Genomic DNA, 19,451 nt, shown 5'->3' with positions numbered 1-19,451 from the left:
CCCAGAAATAGTACCTCGGGTTAAGAACTTTGCTTCAGGATGAGAACAGAAATCGCATGGCGGCGGCTTGGCAGCAGCGGGAGGCCCCATTAGCTAAAGTGGTGCTTCAGGTTAAGAACAGTTTCAGGTTAAGAACAGACCTCCAGAACGAATTCAGTTCTTAACCCGAGGTAACACTGTAATTGGAAAGTGAATGAGAAAGGCACTGCACATGGGGAAACAGTGCAAAAGTTTAAATCTTTCAATGTCCATTGCAAATCCTCCTCCCATTACCCTTTCCTTTTTTATCCTTCCACCAAGTCTAATTTGGCAAGTGTAGGTTTGGGAACACAAGAACACACAAATACACAGGCACACATGCAGAGAGAGATGCCTTACTCACTCACAAAGACCCAATATTTCTACTGTTGTGTATTCACTTTGAAGTGATGCTGGATCATAGTTTTGGGGGGATTGGCAAAGGAATGTTACTGTCTTGGAATGGGTGGGTGGTTGGTTGAAGGTTCTTTAATGGAACTGCAATGACTAGAGAATAGTTGGAGATATTCCTTGAATGTTTTGAGCGAGAGAAGCCACTGGGACTGGGGAAGTGACTCATCCCTCATTGCCTGCTACCCTGGGATGGGTGCAGGGACCGAGCCAAGAATTCGTGCTCTAGGTAACTTATTGTTGCAATCTGTCTGTCTCGAGAGACAATGGAAGAGTGCTCCATCGGGGATAAAGACAAAAAATTGCATAGTTATAGCACCTGCTATGGCTGTAAAGACCAATATGAGAGAGACATGTTTTATTGCAGCTGAAGTGGATGAAGGCATCCAGTTTTGCTGCTGCAGATGCACCATAGAGTTCCTCCCAGTGGTCATTCCTCCTCTGGTCACTGCTATGGATGCGCAACCTGTCTGCCACCACACACTGCAAGGGATTCCCACAGGTCAGGGTTGATGTTGCCAACCTTTGTGTCGCATCTGCAGACATCTTTGTAACGCAGGGGAGGCCTGAGGCCAGTTCCTCATAAAGCACATCCTGCCATCTTCCATTCTGTGTACATGACCAAGCCAGCATTGATGTGGCTGGGACAGAAATGTGAACTTGCTCGGAATGTAGGCTTGGAAGAGCACATCTTTGTCTGAGATTCTGTTCTGCCACATGATGCCCAAAATCTTCCTGACACAGCACATGTGGAAGGCATTGAGGTGTTGCTCCTGGTGGGTGCAAGTTGCCCATGGCTCACTTCCATAAAACAGTGTGCTAAACCTTTCTCTTGGTATTGGATGCTAGCATCACACTCTCCCAGACCCTGTCGGAGAGGTGAGCCATTGCTGTCGCTGCCTTGCTGATATGTTTATCCAGCTCAGTTTCAATGGAAAAGTGACTGGTTATGGTTAGAACCCAGGTAGCAATAGAAGTCATTTTAGAAGAGGGCTAGCTGGCTGTGCAACTTGTCACCTTCCAGATGTGGTTGGACTCCATCAGGCCCAGTCAGCATGGCCAGTGGATGTGGAACTTCTCACTCCTTAGGAAAATGAGGAGCACAAAACTCTTACACACTGCCCAAAAAAGGGGCAAATAAGTACATCGATTTGCATAAACTTTGCTTAAGTGTTTATGCTGGGCAAGGCTGAGACCTGGTGTCCTGTGTGTGCTTGCTCAGCCTGCTGATGGGCAAGTTCAAGGCTCCCTCCCTGCATGTTGTGAAAGTGGCCCGTGATTCTCCTTGTTAACAAGTTTTATAGGATTTGACTTCGAAAACCTGCACAACCTGTCTGACCAAAACAACAGTATGAGAAACAAAAGAAGTGTATTTGTGCACACGTCTCTACCCCTTTGACTCTATTGAATCTCTTCCACATAAGGCCTTGCAAGATCTGAAGGTTGGGGTTGTATTTATTTTTAAAAGGCAGATGATGCATAGACAGCCAGAAGAGGGCAGGCGCCACAACAAGATCTAAACAGAGGAACTGTCTCCGTTGGCGCTCCAACTAATTGCAGTTTTTGCAAGAGGAAAATACTTTTTCCAATAGAATTTCACACTACAGCATATTTTTCTTCACCCATCAGGAATTCCTTGAGGCTTATACCTGCTTCATGCATATATTTTAAATGATGTCTTAAAAACCTAAGGTTGCTATCCTATGCACACTTACCTAAGAGTAAACACAGTTGGAGATCGGAGTTGCTTCTTAGTAAACACACATAGGATTTCCACTCTTACCAGGCAGTCCTATGCAGCTTTTCTCAGAAAGATATGCTAATATGTTCAATGTGGCTTACTCCCAGGAAAGTCTTGCAGAGGATTGCTTCCTTAAGGTTTCATTTTATGCAGATCGGATACAGATACAGACTGAAAACACAGAGCTTAATCCAGTCCAGCTGGATTATTGTTTTTGTTTAGTTTGTGAATCAGTTTTAAAACTGTAATGAAGAGGCAATGTGTGTTTGTGTGTGTACGTGTTAAATAAATAAAAAAAAGGTAAGAATTTAAGAGTTTGAAGGGCTTGCTAAGCATCTGCAAAACACTCTCCTGGTAAATTAATGGAATTTACAACCTGTTTATTCAGTATATCTTGATTTGCTGGCAGAAAGCTTTACATGATGGTTGCACTATTACGGTCTTTACTGAGTATTCATTCTAATTTGTTTATGGGGCAGTTATATGACAAAAAGCATTTCTGCTTATTTGTTTGTGGGGTGTTTGTTATTTGTTCATTCTGCCCTTTTCTGCACATTTCTCCATCTCTTTACCAAAGGCAAAAAGTCTCCTTTTCTTTTCAAGCGGATTTATTGCCATAGAGCAATAAGGTGTTTGACCCACTTTAATTCAGCAAACCTAACTTTCCTGGTACGTACTTGATGCCCTCCTGCAAAAAAGGATAGAGTCTACAGTCACCTTTTAAAAATGTTTACCTTTGCCAGGACTGTGCCCAAAACCTACAGATGCTTTTGGATTGGGAGGATCCTGCACTTACCAGCCGATAGCAGCAGCTCGTTTGTTCACCACACAAGGGCTGTGCTGATACTACCTTTGCTGATCTCAGCAGCTGCTTTTCCATCAGCCAACGAGGGGTCCTGTCCTCAAGCCCCTCCTCCCAGCTCCACAATAATCTGGTGCCCAACCTGCACAAAAGGAAAAGTATACAGTGTTTAATGTCAAGTGGAAACCTGCTTCCTGAATACATTTTATTACACGGACAATGTTCTTTTTAAACGTGTCACATTTGCATGAAGTTGAAATGCAACTGTGGTTGCAGTTTGCAAAGGTAAAGGACTCTTCCCCATGACCTATTTATTTCATCCTAATTTGGCTGCGCGAAGCTTACTTGGAGGTTAGATTGTATCCAGTTTTTATTGAGCATTTGCTCTGATTTGTTTGTGGGGGCAGTTATACAACAATGAACAGCCTTCATTCATTCCATCCTTTCCAATGCATTTTCCTGTCACTTTCCTGACTGCATAAAGTATGTTTCCTTTCAAGCTGATTTGCCACGCTAGGGTGGCAAAGCATCCACTTTCATGGCATAAACCTAAATTTCCTGGTATGTGCTTGAATCCTCCCCACAAAATACTGAGTCTGGAGATGTCCAAAGCAAACATTAAGTGCCACTGTTCTTTGTGGCGGAGAATAGCTGTAGTGAAGTGTAATAGCTGCAGTGTAGCGGCCACACCCCAGGAACGCCTTCACCTGGCTGGCTAAACCAGGTGAGGGGAGCCAATGGGACTCAAACCCTCAGTGAGTTAGGAACTTGCCTTGCATACAAAAGCAGGTTCTGGCAGATTGAGCAGATGAGACCAAGAGTGGGTCCAATGGTCAAAAAGATGGTTTCTGCACCTGCTGCAGAGGAAAGTGAGGGGCAGATGAGGCTCATCTACCTGGGAAGGGAGCCCATCTAGGAGAAGGAGAACTCTGGTTCCAAACCTCTGCTGCCTTGCAGGAAATTTTCGGGAGAAGAAAAGGCTCAGGAGTAAACCCTACACAAATCTGGAGTGGAGTCCCTAAGGCTGTCACCTTGTAAGTCTCCTGCCAGCAACTGCGGCAGCCCAGCTGGTGATAAACATCTTGCTCTGCTTTCCCTTGGACCACGTCAGCGAGGCCGAGGGGGGTCTTGACATCTGGGCAGCCCAGGACCTCCATAGACACTGTCCAAGCTTGGGCCTCAGGGAGGTCACGTCGGTGCTGCAAATGCCATTGTTTGACTCCCCCCTCCATGGTTTCTTGAGACAGATGCCAACAAGTGGCTACAACTGTGAGCTGGAAAGCCCTGGATTCAAACTTCCACTTTGCTATGAACTTTCTGGGTTGTAGGGTGCCCCTGCGTGCTGCTGTACAGAGCACAGCCCTCTGAAGAGCTTTCCAGCCCAAATCTGATCTAAAGATAAAGAATCTTAAGATGGGAGGGACCTTGAAGTTGCCCATGAACCATTAGTAACTCCTGGAGAGCAGACTGAGCAGGCAGCCACACCCAGGCCACAGTCTTCCCCTCTGCAGTGAGAAGCATTGAATTTCTATCACCTTGGATTGCACATCTATCTATACCTACCAAGTAGCACATGCAAACTCCATACAAATCTGTGTCCTCTCTTGGGCATTGTGTAAGTGGCCATTCTACCGTATGGCTTGAAACAGGTCACTGTTGTCTCAGTCTCCCAGTGAGGATAGTAATACCTGCCATACCCCACAGTTGCAACCATTCCTGGCCTTTATGATGTAATCCCAACACTTGAAAGGCAATATAAATGGGCAAAAAAGCAATAGAGTTTGAGACTCTCCCATGGAATGTACCATCAGAGTCCAAACCTGGATGTAAGGCCTATTGATTTCAACCATACTTGCTTCCAAGGAAGATGTATCAAGACTGTAGTGTCAGTGTCTGGGAACTGGGTCTGAATGATTCCCCATCACCCCCCCTTCTTTGCTAGCTCTGTATAAATTATTTTCCTCCATACATTGTCTTCTCAGAAGACCAGGAACAGGAGTATTTGGTTTGTACATGCATATACACTGATAATGTACGTTCTATCTTTATTTTGTACTTAGCTTTATAGTGCTACAACAAGTATGCTGGTGTCTCAAAACAAGGTTTGACTTGTTTTGGTGGGCAGGTGAACCAAGCAACCCTGTTGAAATTCAGAACCAGATGTGACTTATCAGCACCAGGTGCAAAACTCCTTGATTTCCCAAGCAATTGAATTGTGGCTGAATTTTTCATGCATGCGCATTATCAAAGCGTTCCTTCAGAACACAGCACTTTGAGCATCATATTACTTTTCTGCCCATTTGTGGTACAGCACCACATTGCACAACAGATCAGCCTCTTACTTCCTTGTGCCTGGTTTACAGACCACTAGATAGACATGGAGAAATTGAAGGGTTAAAGTAAGTGACCACAGATGCGCAAATATGGTGAATACCACCAACTGTTTCTGCTTTTCCATACTAGCTGTGCAGGAGGCAGAGATGCAAAATAGAGAATTAATTTGTAATAAATCTGTTTGTTTTTTTAAAAATATGAACAAAGCAAAATTTTGGCTCATCAGAGTCAGGGCACATTATACATACAGGAGTTACAAACAGGCTAGATTCATATGATGGACTGGCTATGGACTTGTTTTGGTAGGCAGGTTTATGTATGTTTGGTAGGCAGTTTTATGGGTATGTTCATAGCAAAAGGAAGAACAAAGAAACAGTGGGGTCACTCAGAGGAGAAGATGGTGAAATGTAAACAGGGGACACAGAAAGGGCTGAACTCCTCAATGCCTTCTTTGCCTCAGTCTTCTCCGATAAAGAAAACAATGCCCGACCTGAAGAATTTGGAGCAAATGATTCAGCAGAGGAAACACAGCCCAGAATAACTAAGGAGATAGTACAAGAATACTTGGCTAGTTTAGATGTATTCAAGTCTCCCGGGCCAAATGAACTGCATCCAAGAGTATTAAAAGAACTGGCAGATGTGATCTCAGAACCACTGGCAGTCATCTTTGAGAATTCCTGGAGAACAGGCGAAGTCCCGGCAGACTGGAGGAGGGCAAATGTTGTCCCTATTTTCAAAAAGGGGAAAAGAGAGGACCCAAATAATTACCGCCCAGTCAGTCTGACATCAATACCAGGGAAGATTCTGGAGCAGATCATTAAGCAAAAAGTCTGTGAGCACCTAGAAAGGAATGCTGTGATCACCAATAGTCAGCATGGATTTCTGAAAAATAATTCATGTCAGACGAACCTGATCTCGTTTTTTGACAGAATTACAACCCTGGTAGATGAAGGAAACGCAGTGGATGTAGCCTACCTTGATTTCAGCAAGGCATTTGACAAGGTGCCCCATGATATTCTTGTAAAGAAGCTGGTAAAATGCGGTCTTGACTATGCTACCACTCAGTGGATTGGTAACTGGCTGACTGACCGAACCCAAAGGGTGCTCATCAATGGTTCCTCTTCATCCTGGAGAAGAGTGACTAGTGGGGTGCCACAGGGTTCTGTCTTGGGCCCGGTCTTATTCAACATCTTTATCAACGACTTGGATGATGGACTCAAGGGCATCCTGATCAAATTTGCAGATGACACCAAACTGGGAGGGGTGGCTAACACCCCAGAGGACAGGATCACACTTCAAAACGACCTTGACAGATTTGAGAACTGGGCCAAAACAAACAAGATGAATTTTAACAGGGAGAAATGTAAAGTATTGCACTTGGGCAAAAAAAATGAGAGGCACAAATACAAGATGGGTGACACCTGGCTTGAGAGCAGTACATGTGAAAAGGATCTAGGAGTCTTGGTTGACCACAAACTTGACATGAGCCAACAGTGTGACGCGGCAGCTAAAAAAGCCAATGCAATTCTGGGCTGCATCAATAGGAGTATAGCATCTAGATCAAGGGAAGTAATAGTGCCACTGTATTCTGCTCTGGTCAGACCTCACCTGGAGTACTGTGTCCAGTTCTGGGCACCACAGTTCAAGAAGGACACTGACAAACTGGAACGTGTCCAGAGGAGGGCAACCAAAATGGTCAAAGGCCTGGAAACAATGCCTTATGAGGAACGGCTAAGGGAGCTGTGCATGTTTAGCCTGGAGAAGAGGAGGTTAAGGGGTGATATGATAGCCATGTTCAAATATATAAAAGGATGTCACATAGAGGAGGGAGAAAGGTTGTTTTCTGCTGCTCCAGAGAAGCGGACATGGAGCAATGGATCCAAACTACAAGAAAGAAGATTCCACCTAAACATTAGGAAGAACTTCCTGACAGTAAGAGCTGTTCGACAGTGGAATTTGCTGCCAAGGAGTGTGGTGGAGTCTCCTTCTTTGGAGGTCTTTAAGCAGAGGCTTGACAACCATATGTCAGGAGTGCTCTGATGGTGTTTCCTGCTTGGCAGGGGGTTGGACTCGATGGCCCATAGAATGCTGATGACCGTTGCGGGTGGGGGAAGAAAACTGAAGGGGGGTGAGGAATGGAATGGTATGTCTCAAAAGAGGGCATGGCTGGCAAGCAGGGCTGTTTTCAGCTGGAACTTGGTGGAACTCAGTTCCGGCACCTCTCATTGTTGTCATTCTAAGAGAACAAGGGAGGTGTTCATGGTGAGTTCTCACACGTCTTTTTCTAGAAAAATAGCACTGCAAAGAATGTTGAGCAAGAGGATTCCATTCTGCAACATCTTAGTACAAATATCCCTTGCGGCGCTTCCAGACTCTCACTATTTTCGGGTGCGATTCAATCCCATCCCAGAAAAATCAGATGGCGTGATTAAAGCTGATCTGGAGTTCTTCTGAAACAAACTCACTCACCCCAAAATATTGTGAAGCTTTTGTGATGAGGAAAGTGACTGGGGAAATGAACTCGCTGGGAAGTGTGGAGATGACACTTGCTTTGGACTCCAGGGCTGTCTCTTCATCCCACAAAGGAATTGGGCAAAATGCTCATCAGACAGCTGATGTGGTGTCACCTCTCCACCCACAAATCCATCTGAACGCTCATTAAAAACAGCCCTTCTGGAAGTGACTTTACTGCATTGGCAGGCTAAATGCTGAAGACGTTGTCATGGTCAGTTCTGGTTTTGTCACTCACAGTGGCATACACTCCATTTCGAAGTTGTCTGACAGTCCGGTTACAAAAAGAGAAAGCATTTTCTTTACCTCGCTTCTATTTATTTAAAAAAGTAGAAATCTGAAAAAATAAAAGTTCTTTTAAAAAGTTAAATAAATTTGGTGATTAATAACCTGTTCAATGTACTAAGAACCAATCTTTTGAAAATGGCAGGTAGCCATCCATCACACTGGGAAGCCAAGCCAGGTACGTCTGGCAGCTGAGCCACCAGGCAAACCCTGGCCATTCCTGCCTGTGTCTCAGTGCATGCCTGAGGCTCCAGGAGGGGGCACTGTGGCCGGCTCTCCTCCCCGAGGCGTCGTGCGCCTGGATCCCGCACAACAGCGCAATGTGGAACGCGTTAATAGGGAAGGAGACGTTGCCTTTGAAGTGTCTCCCTTTGATGTTTCTCTCCCTCTTTCTCTCTCGCACACAATAAATGGAACCTTATTTTCTCTGCCAGACAAAGGGGAATCGCCCCCTGCAGCCCCAGGCGCTGACGCTCTTTGCTTCTCCCTCCCCCTCCACCCGCCACAGCCCACATGCCAACAGGGGCCAACCTGGTGGGGAGAAGGAAAGCAGGGAGAGCGGCCAGAGCAGCAGGCCTGGCTTCTTTCCTCCTGGGGCGGAATCTCTGCTAGCAAGGAAATGCCTTGCGGAAGGACTTTCTGAGCAACCAGCCCTGCAGGGGCTTGGGGGCAGATGCCCAGGCACCCCACTCAGAGGACTTGGCATGGGGGGGCCAGCAGAGCAAGGCTACCTCAGAAAAGCTTGAAGGGAAATAGTAGAAATTTCATCTAAACTAATGTGGCCCTCCAGCAGTCTCTGTGTGGCCCTTGGAAACTCTCATTAGGCCACACACACCCCTGCCTGTCCCCTCACTGTCCCTGCTTGGCTCCCCCCAAAGTGTTTTTGTCCAGCTGGAAAGCACTATTGAGCTCTGATACGTGCAGAGCAAGCCAAGCAAGGGGTGTGGCCTGGGGAGGGGGAATAGTTGGGGAGAGTCCTGAGGGACAGAAAGAGAGGGCTGGAGGACCACTTTAGGCTCTCTGGCCCGGGGTTCCCCACCCTTGCCTTAGATCTGATGTGGGGAACCTTTGGTGCTGAACTACAGGTCCCATCATCACTAATCACTGGCTATGCTTGCCAGGGTTGATGGGAATTATAGTTCAGCAACATTAGAAGGGCCAAAGCTGCCTCATGCCTGCTCACACCTGCAACATCTGCTAGTTCAAAACAGCAGATTGGCAAATGAACAGATTAAGCACAGTCCAAACAATCAGGGATCCCACCTCCTTACATCTAGTCTAATGATAAATGGTCTATTTTCCCACTTGGTATTTCTTCCCTACTGGATTAGTGGACATTTTTAAAACCACACACACACACACACACACCCAGAGGCTAGACTGGACTATTTTGCCCTCTCACACAAGCTTTCCATGGGAGGGTTTTCTGAAGTGGCTCAGTCTTAGAATCGGACTGCAAGTGCCATATGTTTCCCCCTGAATGTGTGAGTTAGTCTTTAGAACCAGGCTTGGTCTTTCTCTCCTGATGCTGGAGAAAGCTAATAGAGGGGGTGGCCCACAAGCCTAGGCAGTCCCCCCCCCAACTCCCAGTCTCCTCCTCCTCCATCCTGCCCTCCTGACCAAACCAGAGAACAAAAGGTAGCGCTGGGCTGGCACTCCAGGGACGTCCTGCCTTCTCTGGGTTGCCTTTGCACCAATTTCAGCTGTGCAAACATCAGAGCTGTTTGCTTTTCTATGGGCCAGTGCTAGCCCAGCAGTGGCCAGTAGTGACCCAAGGTAGCTCCTTGCCTATATGCTACTGTGAGGGTGAAAGGGGAGGTCATGGCAGCAGCTGCAGGCCCCCATGGGATCCAGGCAACACTCCTTGACTGCCCGTTCTCTACTTAGTAGAGTCCTTGTGGCCGTTTGGCATAGTCCCCTCCTATGAACAGTGGAACACTTCATGGGGCGCATTCATGCTTCCCTGCAGAAGGGCAACTGGATGTATCATGGAAGATCCATGAACTGGATCTCCAGGTTTCATTTTTTAATAGCAGCTGTGCATGTTTGCCCTTTGTGTGTTGGCAGTGAGATGGTGCTTGATTCTCATTAGAACCACAGTGCTGAGGAAGGGGTGTGTGTGGTTATGAGACATTTTAAGAGAATAATACTGATGCTGCTTATTTGCATTTCTCACCCACCCTTCACCAAGAGGGCAGGTTACAGCAATGTAAAATACAACATTAAAGCAGTTAAAAACTTATCACACCTGAAAGAATACGGTGGACCCTCAACTGGAACTCATAGTTAAGCTTTCTCTTCGCTCACCACAAGCTGTATCTAGGGATGGGTGAATTTGTCGATTCTGGTTCCACATTTTCCCCAAGCTTAAGTTCTGTCCTTTGCATTTGCATATTAGTTTGCGCCTTCTTAAGATGAAATGAAAATCCACCAGCATTTTAGTGCTAATTTCTTCTAATATGCACATTTGTGTATGCAAGTTTGCCCAATATACACATTTTTGCAAAGCCATTTCCCCTAAATAATGCATTTTTAAACATTATTTTCACCAATTAAATGTTATTTCCATGCACACTTAACTGGAGTATCTCTTCCTTTCAACATATTACTCAGCAGGAGCACTGCACTGCAACTTTCAGATAAGTGTGAATTATGAAGGAAGGCTGTGTTTCAGTTTGCACATTGTTTCAGCCGATGTGGATTAAGCAAATTAGTTCACCTTTAAATGTGAACTGAACCAAATCTCCCCCTCACTCTGAGCTGTAGCCAGGATTTGTTCACCATGAATCCCAGTTTGGATTGCACACTGAGCCAAACCTTGACTTAAAGCCCGATTGCACTGCACATTTAAAGCAGCATCAAAGCCCTTTGCACAGCCTTGGCTTCCCTAAAAGAATCCCTGGAAGTGGAGCTTGTTATGAGGGCTAAATTGTTAGGCTAAAATTCTCAGAATGGCTTAACAGTCAATCCCTCTTCCCAGGGAACTCTGTAGTTCTGTGAGGGGAATCGGGATCGCCTCACAATTCTCAGCACCCTTAACAAAATACTATTCTTAGGGGAAGCCATGGCTGCTTAAAGTGGTCTGATATTGCTTTAAAGGTGTTGTGACGATGGGTCTATCACTTGGATGGCATCAAAAAGGACCAGGGAGGAGCAAAGCAGCGATTAGCAACTCTCTGGGAGCCTGCAGATTTGTGTGGCCCCAAGAAGCCACCTTTGGGCTTGCTATATTGTGCAAACCAAGCCAAATAAGACACAGGAAGGGATAGGGTCACATTTGCTATTCCATTCCAAAGTAAGAGGAGAAACATACAGGTTTTAAAAGCAAGAGAGAGGCAATTCTTACAAGAGGAGGTAAATGAAGATGACCTAACTCTGGTACTTCCCTGCTGTTAACCAGCTCCTCCTGAAAACTGTTTTTCTATAAACAAAGCAGTGGTCAAGTTTGAGAACAAGAGTTTGCACGCCACACCTAGCTTGGCCCTGAGGGCCAGCCTCTCCTTCATGGAGAAATGAGAACAGCAATTGGGAGAAGCAGAAATGCCTTGGTAGCAGCAGCCACAACACGGGATGGCAAGATTTTTTCCCTCCTTCCTGAGTGTTTTCTTCTGCTTTTGTTAAATGCAGGGCTTATTTGTTTCGCATGTTCATTACAGGTGTTTATCAGTGGTGGACTTGATTCTGCTGAGTTAGCCTTTTTATTGCCTCCTGTTTGACAATTGGCTTTTGAAAGCTTATGGTTTGGAATTTTTTTTTTTGTAACCTGCCTTGAGCAATAGGAGAGGTGGTCTGGCAAGGTGTTGGCAAAGCACAGCAAGACGTTCTCTCCCCCTATTTTAACTTCATAATAACCCTGCGAGGCAGGCTGCGCTAGGAAATGTCGACTCATCCAGTGAGCTTCGCACCCAACATTGGATTTGCCTCCCTCCTCCGCACCTCATGCTCTACCTACAACCTTGCCACACTTAGACCTGGTCAGCACATGTAGCAGATCAAGATAGCTGGATGAGAAGAGGGGACCGTATTGCTTCATGCCACAGGGCAGGGCTCACATTTTCTGATGCAGGAAACAAGTACAATTCTAGCACAAGGTTGGACAAGAATTTTTCTCTCAGACATGCTTTGTTTTGTTTAGAAGTTGCATGGAATGAGTAAACATTTTTAAAAGATTTGCGTACCTCCATCTCTTGCAGAAAAACTGCTTGGGGTCTCGGAGTCAGAACCGCTGCTGCCTTGCTGTAGGAGCAAGTATTGCGCTTGAGCAAAAAAAATGAGAGGCACAAATACAAGATGGGTGACACCTGGCTTGAGAGCAGTACATGTGAAAAGGATCTAGGAGTCTTGGTTGACCACAAACTTGACATGAGCCAACAGTGTGACGCGGCAGCTAAAAAAGCCAATGCAATTCTGGGCTGCATCAATAGGAGTATAGCATCTAGATCAAGGGAAGTAATAATGCCACTGTATTCTGCTCTGGTCAGACCTCACCTGGAGTACTGTGTCCAGTTCTGGGCATCACAGTTCAAGAAGGACACTGACAAACTGGAACGTGTCCAGAGGAGGGCAACCAAAATGGTCAAAGGCCTGGAAACGATGCCTTATGAGGAACGGCTAAGGGAGCTGGGCATGTTTAGCCTGGAGAAGAGGAGGTTAAGGGGTGATATGATAGCCATGTTCAAATATATAAAAGGATGTCACATAGAGGAGGGAGAAAGGTTGTTTTCTGCTGCTCCAGAGAAGCGGACATGGAGCAATGGATCCAAACTACAAGAAAGAAGATTCCACCTAAACATCAGGAAGAACTTTCTGACAGTAAGAGCTGTTCGACAGTGGAATTTGCTGCCAAGGAGTGTGGTGGAGTCTCCTTCTTTGGAGGTCTTTAAGCAGAGGCTTGACAACCATATGTCAGGAGTGCTCTGATGGTGTTTCCTGCTTGGCAGGGGGTTGGACTCGATGGCCCTTGTGGTCTCTTCCAACTCTATGATTCTATGATACATTATTTTAGCTCTGGGGCAGCTGACAGGGTGTCCTCTTGTGTGGTTGGCCTATATTATCCTCAGTGTTTGGCCATGCTAGCTAGAGCTAATGGGAATTATAGTCTATTTATTTACAAAAAATATTTATATACCACTATATCACCAAAATAAGACAAAACTATATAATAAAAGCATAAAAAGTTAAAACAAACAACAACAAAGCATCTGGAAGGCATGACACCAGCTACCCTCTGGTTGATTTTTGCATTTGTTTTTGAAACTAATGCACAATGTTAATCAATACAAAGGAATACTATTTGCTCAGATTGCTCATCTTTTCCCTACTTACCTAAATAAATTTAAAATTCTGCACCAGGAAAAGTTGGATTTGCAATACAGTGCAAATTACTCATATTTATCTTCCTTAATTTATTCTGCTCATGCTAGTCATAGTGAAGCTCCACTCACTGAAAATCTTGGAAATTCCAGATGTCACTGCCTACTTGAAAATTATTATCTTTCTCAAAAGTGATGGCTTTTCCACCTAGGTGAGACCACCCTAGACAGTGTCCTCATGGAGAGCAGCAAGGCTGGGAAACCTTCGAACTTTCCAATATTGTTGGATTCCAGCTCTCCTCAGCCCCATAGGAGCTATGGTCCAGTGACCACAGCTTCCCCATTTCTGCTAGATGGGTAAGGGAACATCAATGGCTTGGGCCCCTCCTTCCTCCGTTCTGAACCAGAGATGGGGAACCAGGCGCCTTCATTACATTGCTGGACTCCAACTCCCATCAGCCCCAGCGTGCATAGCCAATGGTCTGGTCTGATGGCTGTTGGAGTGCAGCAACATCTGGGAGGACCACAAGTTCCCCCTGCCCTGCCTAGGCTAAGCTTTCATAGCTTCCTCAGCTCTTGCCTCGTGGTGGGGTGGGGGAAAGGACCACGGCTTTAGCCAGGGTATTTAGGTTTCCATCCATTTCCAAAAAAGGAAAAGCAGCAGGGGAGGGAGTTCCATAGAGGAGATGTCACAGTGACAAGGAAATGAACGGAGAGGCCATCATCGATCAGGGCTGCAGGCGCCAGGATCAAAGGGACTTTACAGCTCGCCTCCCCGGGATCCTGCATGCCCATGTTCCCTGGGGTTACCGGAGCAACAGCATGTTCCAGCGGATGCTTTGCATTTTTATTCACACCACACATGTTTCCACTCTTCGGCAGGAATAATAAGAAAAACCTGCAAACCCAAATCTGCTGCCCACAACCCCTCCCCCAGTATGTATGCACGCACACAAGGACACATGCGCACACCCACAATCACACCCACCAGGCAGTGGTTCTTTAATTTCTTGGTGCAAGGCATTTAGCCAGGTTTGTTCACTTAAGAGATAATTTTCTGACTCTCTGCCAGGTACTGCTGGATGTCCTGATTTTCTTGATTAAAAATCACTCTTGTATTCTGAACTGCTTTCTGGTGAAAAAAATAGCCTGCACTCATCAGGTATGGATTTGGATGTCTTTAGAAGGGCGAAGGCTGAACATTTTTTTGGTGCAGGTGGCAGTGGGGGGGCAGTTTAAAGACACAAAGCTGCTCCATACCAAGTAGAATCATTGGGCCACCTAGCTCTCCCTTCTCTGCCCCAGGAGTAGCGAACATGGTTCCCTCCCAATGTTGATGGACTACAACTCCCATAATCCCTGACCGTTGACCATTGCTGACTGGGGCTGATGGGATCTGGAGTCCAACAAACTCTGGAAGGCAACACAACAGTAACAGAGAGACGAGTCCTGTGCTTGACTCTCAAGCAGACCCCCATGTGCATTTCAGGGAAACTTCTCCACCATTAGTGATCTTTTCATTCAAAAGCCCCCTGACGAGTGTCTGAGGAAGCCCAGGATTCTCTAGCACATAGCAAAAGCCACTGCTCTGGTCTACTGAGCACATGAGAGGCAAGAAGGAAGGCTGCTCTGACACGCTACCAGGGATGGGGAACCTGTGACCCTTCAGGTGTTGGACTCCAACTCCCACCAGCCCCAGCCAGCATGGCAAATCATCAGGGATGATGAGAGTTGTAGTCTAGCAGTATCAGGAGGGTCATAGGTTTCCCCATTGAAATATACTCCAGGCTCTACGGTTGCTCCTGCTCTGGCTGTGGTGTGTCACAAGCCCCTGCTGAAGGCTGAGGGTGAAATTATGGGATGCAGCTTTGAGTTGGTTCTGGCCAAGCTTGTTGTGGCTCCAGGCACGTCACACTGGCCTACGTCACAATCAGGCGCTCCCTCTGTTACTTTCCTCTTCTGGATGAGAGTCTTTAATGCAATAGATCTGCTAGGACAAACTTTTTTGCAGATGTGGGTGGTAGTTGCTGTATCAGGGCAAATAGGTGTTCCCTAAGATGGGGTGGGGGGAAGGCATTGGCTGGCCACAGTCCACTTGCTATTTTTGAAAGAGAAGCTGATGGTGGGAGCAAAAAAACCGTGAACTGCTCAAAGGTGTAGTGAGAAGAAGAGAAGAGTTTGGATTTGATATCCCACTTCATCACTACCCAAAGGAGTCTCAAAACGGCTAACATTCTCCTTTCCCTTCCTCCCCCACAACAAACACTGTGAGGTGAATGGGGCTGAGAGACTTCAAAGAAGGGTGACTAGTCCAAGGTGCATGTGGAGCAGCTGCATGTGGAGGAGTGGAAACACAAACCCGGTTCACCAGATTATGAGTCCACAGCTCTTAACCACTACACCACACTGGCTCAATGGTGAGTGAACTAAGAATACAGCATGATGGGAATTGTAGTTCTGAGCATGAAAAGTTAAGAAGAGGACAGAGACAGAGTAGCTTTGATGGGTCTTTGGATTTTGACAAGTTGGGAACATAAGATATGGGGAGCCATCGTGGCTAGGAGCTACAGCTAGGCAATACCCGGTTTTCAACATCATGATAGATGACCAGCTAAACATTGCAATATACTGATAAATCACAGTGTCTGTCATGATTTTTTCCACATTGTGATTTTTGCATAGCGCTCACACACACACACACACACACACACACACACACACACACACACAATTCACAATACATTGCTAGGTCAAAAATTATGAAAGCAATATCACAATATGGACTTCAAATCAGTTTTGGATGATATATTGATATATCTCCCAGCCCTACTAGGAGCCATTGTTTGCCTTATCCTCCATGAATTTGCCAACTCTTTTTAAAAAGCCATCCAAGTTGGTACGAGCAAATTCCAAGTTTAACTCTTCATTACACCAAAAATAGGAACCCATTTAAAAGCCTTCATTTTTTCTCTAAATTCCTTTCCACTTCCCAAACTTTCTTTTGCATTCAGCCCTTGAGAGATTATTAATCTCTCTGTCAGCTTCCTCACTGTTGCAGTAAAGCTATTTAAGGGGAAGGTGTCTGGCTCACAAAATTCCTGATGTTGTCCAATGCTCATCCATCTGTCTGAAGTGTTTTGAAATCATAACCCCTTTTTCCTGTCTTCTGTTGAAAACTGACATGTTTTTCTGATTTGTAATCTAGCTAAATTTGTATGATGCTTAGTAAAAAACAAAACAAAAACCCAAAGGTATCCAAAAGCCTTTTTGTTAAAAAAAGGGGGGCATTTATAAAGTTTTTATTTGTCAAAAGAAAATAAAGAAGTGGCATTTTTCATGGATCCTCAGCTCACTGAGGAAGCTCCAGAGGCAAATGCAATAGGATCAAGAGTTTTCTTGCAAGGAAAGCACATTGGAAAGTAATGGTGGGGTTTTGTGATGTCCTTTAAAAATGTAGTACTTTCTGCATGAGCAGAAACACCGATAATACAGGGGAAATAAAGCACCCAGGTCAACAGTTATAGCAGTGAAAGCAACATCAGTTCCTCCCAAAGGATATGCTTGGAGCCTCCAGTCAGCTGCAAACCTCAAATATCTTCCAAGCTGTTTCTCTCCACCTCCCATTAAGGTTGTGCACATTACTAGCTAACTAATAGCCAACAACCATCAAAAACCCATTAAAGACATGTATCTTACTATGTATTGGACTTGTAAGCCTGTCATCACGTTGCAGTTTGCATGGCCATCCATAGGTGGCCAATGTAATTCCAGAATGATATCAAAACAGCAGGCAGGAGAACCAAGAAGCAGTGTGGGTGGCAGGCGGCCCAGGCAAGCTGTTGAAAGGAGGTACTTCAGAGAACAGTTTGGCAAAGCAGACTCTGAAGCACACACCCTCCCAGGTAAACCATCATTGGCCATGCCAGTGCAGTGGTGGGCAGGGCTAGCTACAAAAAATAGGTGGAGCACAAGTAGGTTGCGACAGTTGGGTACATTTCAGATCCACATGGAGGTAGAGGTTTGGTTTCTGCATAGCAACATATGTCTCCATCCAAGGAAGCAAGGGGCATCACCACAGGTCAGGGATGCATTCCAACCAGGCTAAAGCACTCAAAGAGGACGAGGAGCAGGGCAAGAGAGTGTTGGAGCTTAGACAGAGCCCACAGGACTAAAAAGAGAGGGCTGGAGAGCCAAAATTGGCTCCGAAGCCTGAGATTCCCCAACCCTGCAATAAGTAAATTGGAACACAGTTATGGCAGATGTGGCTATGCACTGTATTTGTACCCAGACACTCATTTGGGTCCCATTGAACTTGATAGATTGGGATTTTATGCATTGTGAATGGTGCCTGCATGCTCTCTGAGGCGATTTCTTGAGTGTACAACATATGCTCAGAGCTGAATAGGGATCAAGATGCATAAAATATCTTTGATAGACCCCACTGCCCCCCACCCAACCATCCAAATATTAATGTTGCAAAATTTGGATGTACAAATCCAGCCAAACTCCAGCATGTCAAAGCATGCCACTGCTACTGACAAGAGCACATACAAGCAACCCACATCCCATAGGTTGCACTGAAATTAATGGATCAACATTTGTCATGTTCATTCATTTCAAGGAGTCTACTTTGAGTAGGAATAACGTTAGATACAGCCCCATGTTGCTTTTACATATATTCATTCCATACCATTTCCACATTGATCTGTGTTTTATTTTGCTTAAAAAACAAAAAAAACCCATGAAAAAACACAAATAAGTGAATTTCAGTTTCTTGAATGTATTCCTAAATGTGTTTTGATGCATTTTTTACTCCTAGAACTGCAGTGCAAAATTTGGAGATGTGCAAAATCTGAAGGATAACTGCATTCTGATCCACAGTAATAAGAATAACAACAACAACAACAACAACAACAACAACAACAACATATATATATATATATATATATATATATATATATATATATATATATATATATCTTACCGTCCTTTCATAAAAAGGTCTCAGGGACAGTTTGCAGTGCATGAAACCATAATTAAAACATTAACTTATCCACATTAGTATGGGAGGCATACTAATCCCACATTACTATGGGAGGTCAGTTCATACTGGAATTCCCAAAAATCAAATCCCTCAGGCTTCCCCAGCTTTGACAGCACCAATCACTTCCTTTGAAGGTATTGCAATGCCAGCCATCGAAAGGCACTTCCTCCCAACTTGAAGGTCCCGGAAATAACATAAATCATTCACTAACCTCAGGCAGGAAAATGCAGCTTCCATACACTGCACCTCTTAAGACTGGAAAAGGTCTACATATTTTACCAATTTAAACCACAGAGACACCATTAACATTGCTTCGAGCAATCATATGGGCGAAACCGCTTTTAAAAAGATATATTTGGAATTAATAGTTGAATGGGGAGGGAGGATTTGGTTCTTATTTGAATATAACCTACATTCCAAAACAATACTGTGAACATACAAACATACATATGTTTGTATCTTTGTATTTTAAACCAATAAATATTTAATAAACAAACAAACAAACAAAAAATATACTGTGAACAGAGCCATCCTTCAGAATTCACCCTTTTCCGAATTTTGCAATGTATTTCTCCAGCCAAAAAATTGCAAACAAAATTGTGTACACTTGGGGAAAGTGTGTTTTAAGATGCACATCTGGCTGAAAGTAATAGAAAATGTATTGTTTTAAGCAAAACTGCACAAAAAGATTAGGAGAAATGCACATTGTGCTGATGAGCTTTAATAATGCAAATGGATGGAGAAATGTAGCAAAGTGAACTTGAGAATATGAGCTGTGCCAAAAGTGACAGTGATACATCTCTCCCTCTGCTGGGCACTGGCAGCCCCCTCTTTCCTGCTGCTCCTGCTTTCTCCTTCTGGAGCCATCTCCACAGCACCCACTCCTATACCACTTGAACAGTCATGGCTTACCCCTTTCAAAGATCCCAATGTCCCACACTAGTCTTGCCAAACAAGACAAACCCCCACAGTCACTAGTCCACACTAGGTTTT

The 19,451-nt window shown here is 45.0% G+C and overlaps 1 long non-coding RNA gene across 3 annotated transcripts in view; it reads right to left on the bottom strand.

The window, feature by feature from the left end:
• Window positions 1–2,533: 2,533 nt before the first annotated feature.
• Window positions 2,534–19,451, bottom strand: part of LOC128404229 (uncharacterized) — a 46,078-nt gene continuing 29,160 nt past the window's right edge. For all 3 annotated transcript variants that reach the window (XR_008328082.1, XR_008328083.1, XR_008328084.1), the window contains 2 exons: window positions 2,967–3,114; window positions 2,534–2,858 (listed from right to left, as the gene is read on the bottom strand). This is a non-coding gene — a long non-coding RNA (uncharacterized LOC128404229). The remainder of the gene's footprint in view (window positions 2,859–2,966; window positions 3,115–19,451) is intronic.

The sequence above is a fragment of the Podarcis raffonei genome, chromosome 2, assembly GCF_027172205.1.
Source record: "Podarcis raffonei isolate rPodRaf1 chromosome 2, rPodRaf1.pri, whole genome shotgun sequence".
NCBI classification, from domain to species: domain Eukaryota; kingdom Metazoa; phylum Chordata; class Lepidosauria; order Squamata; family Lacertidae; genus Podarcis; species Podarcis raffonei.
This window is presented reverse-complemented; position numbering and strand designations above follow the sequence as displayed.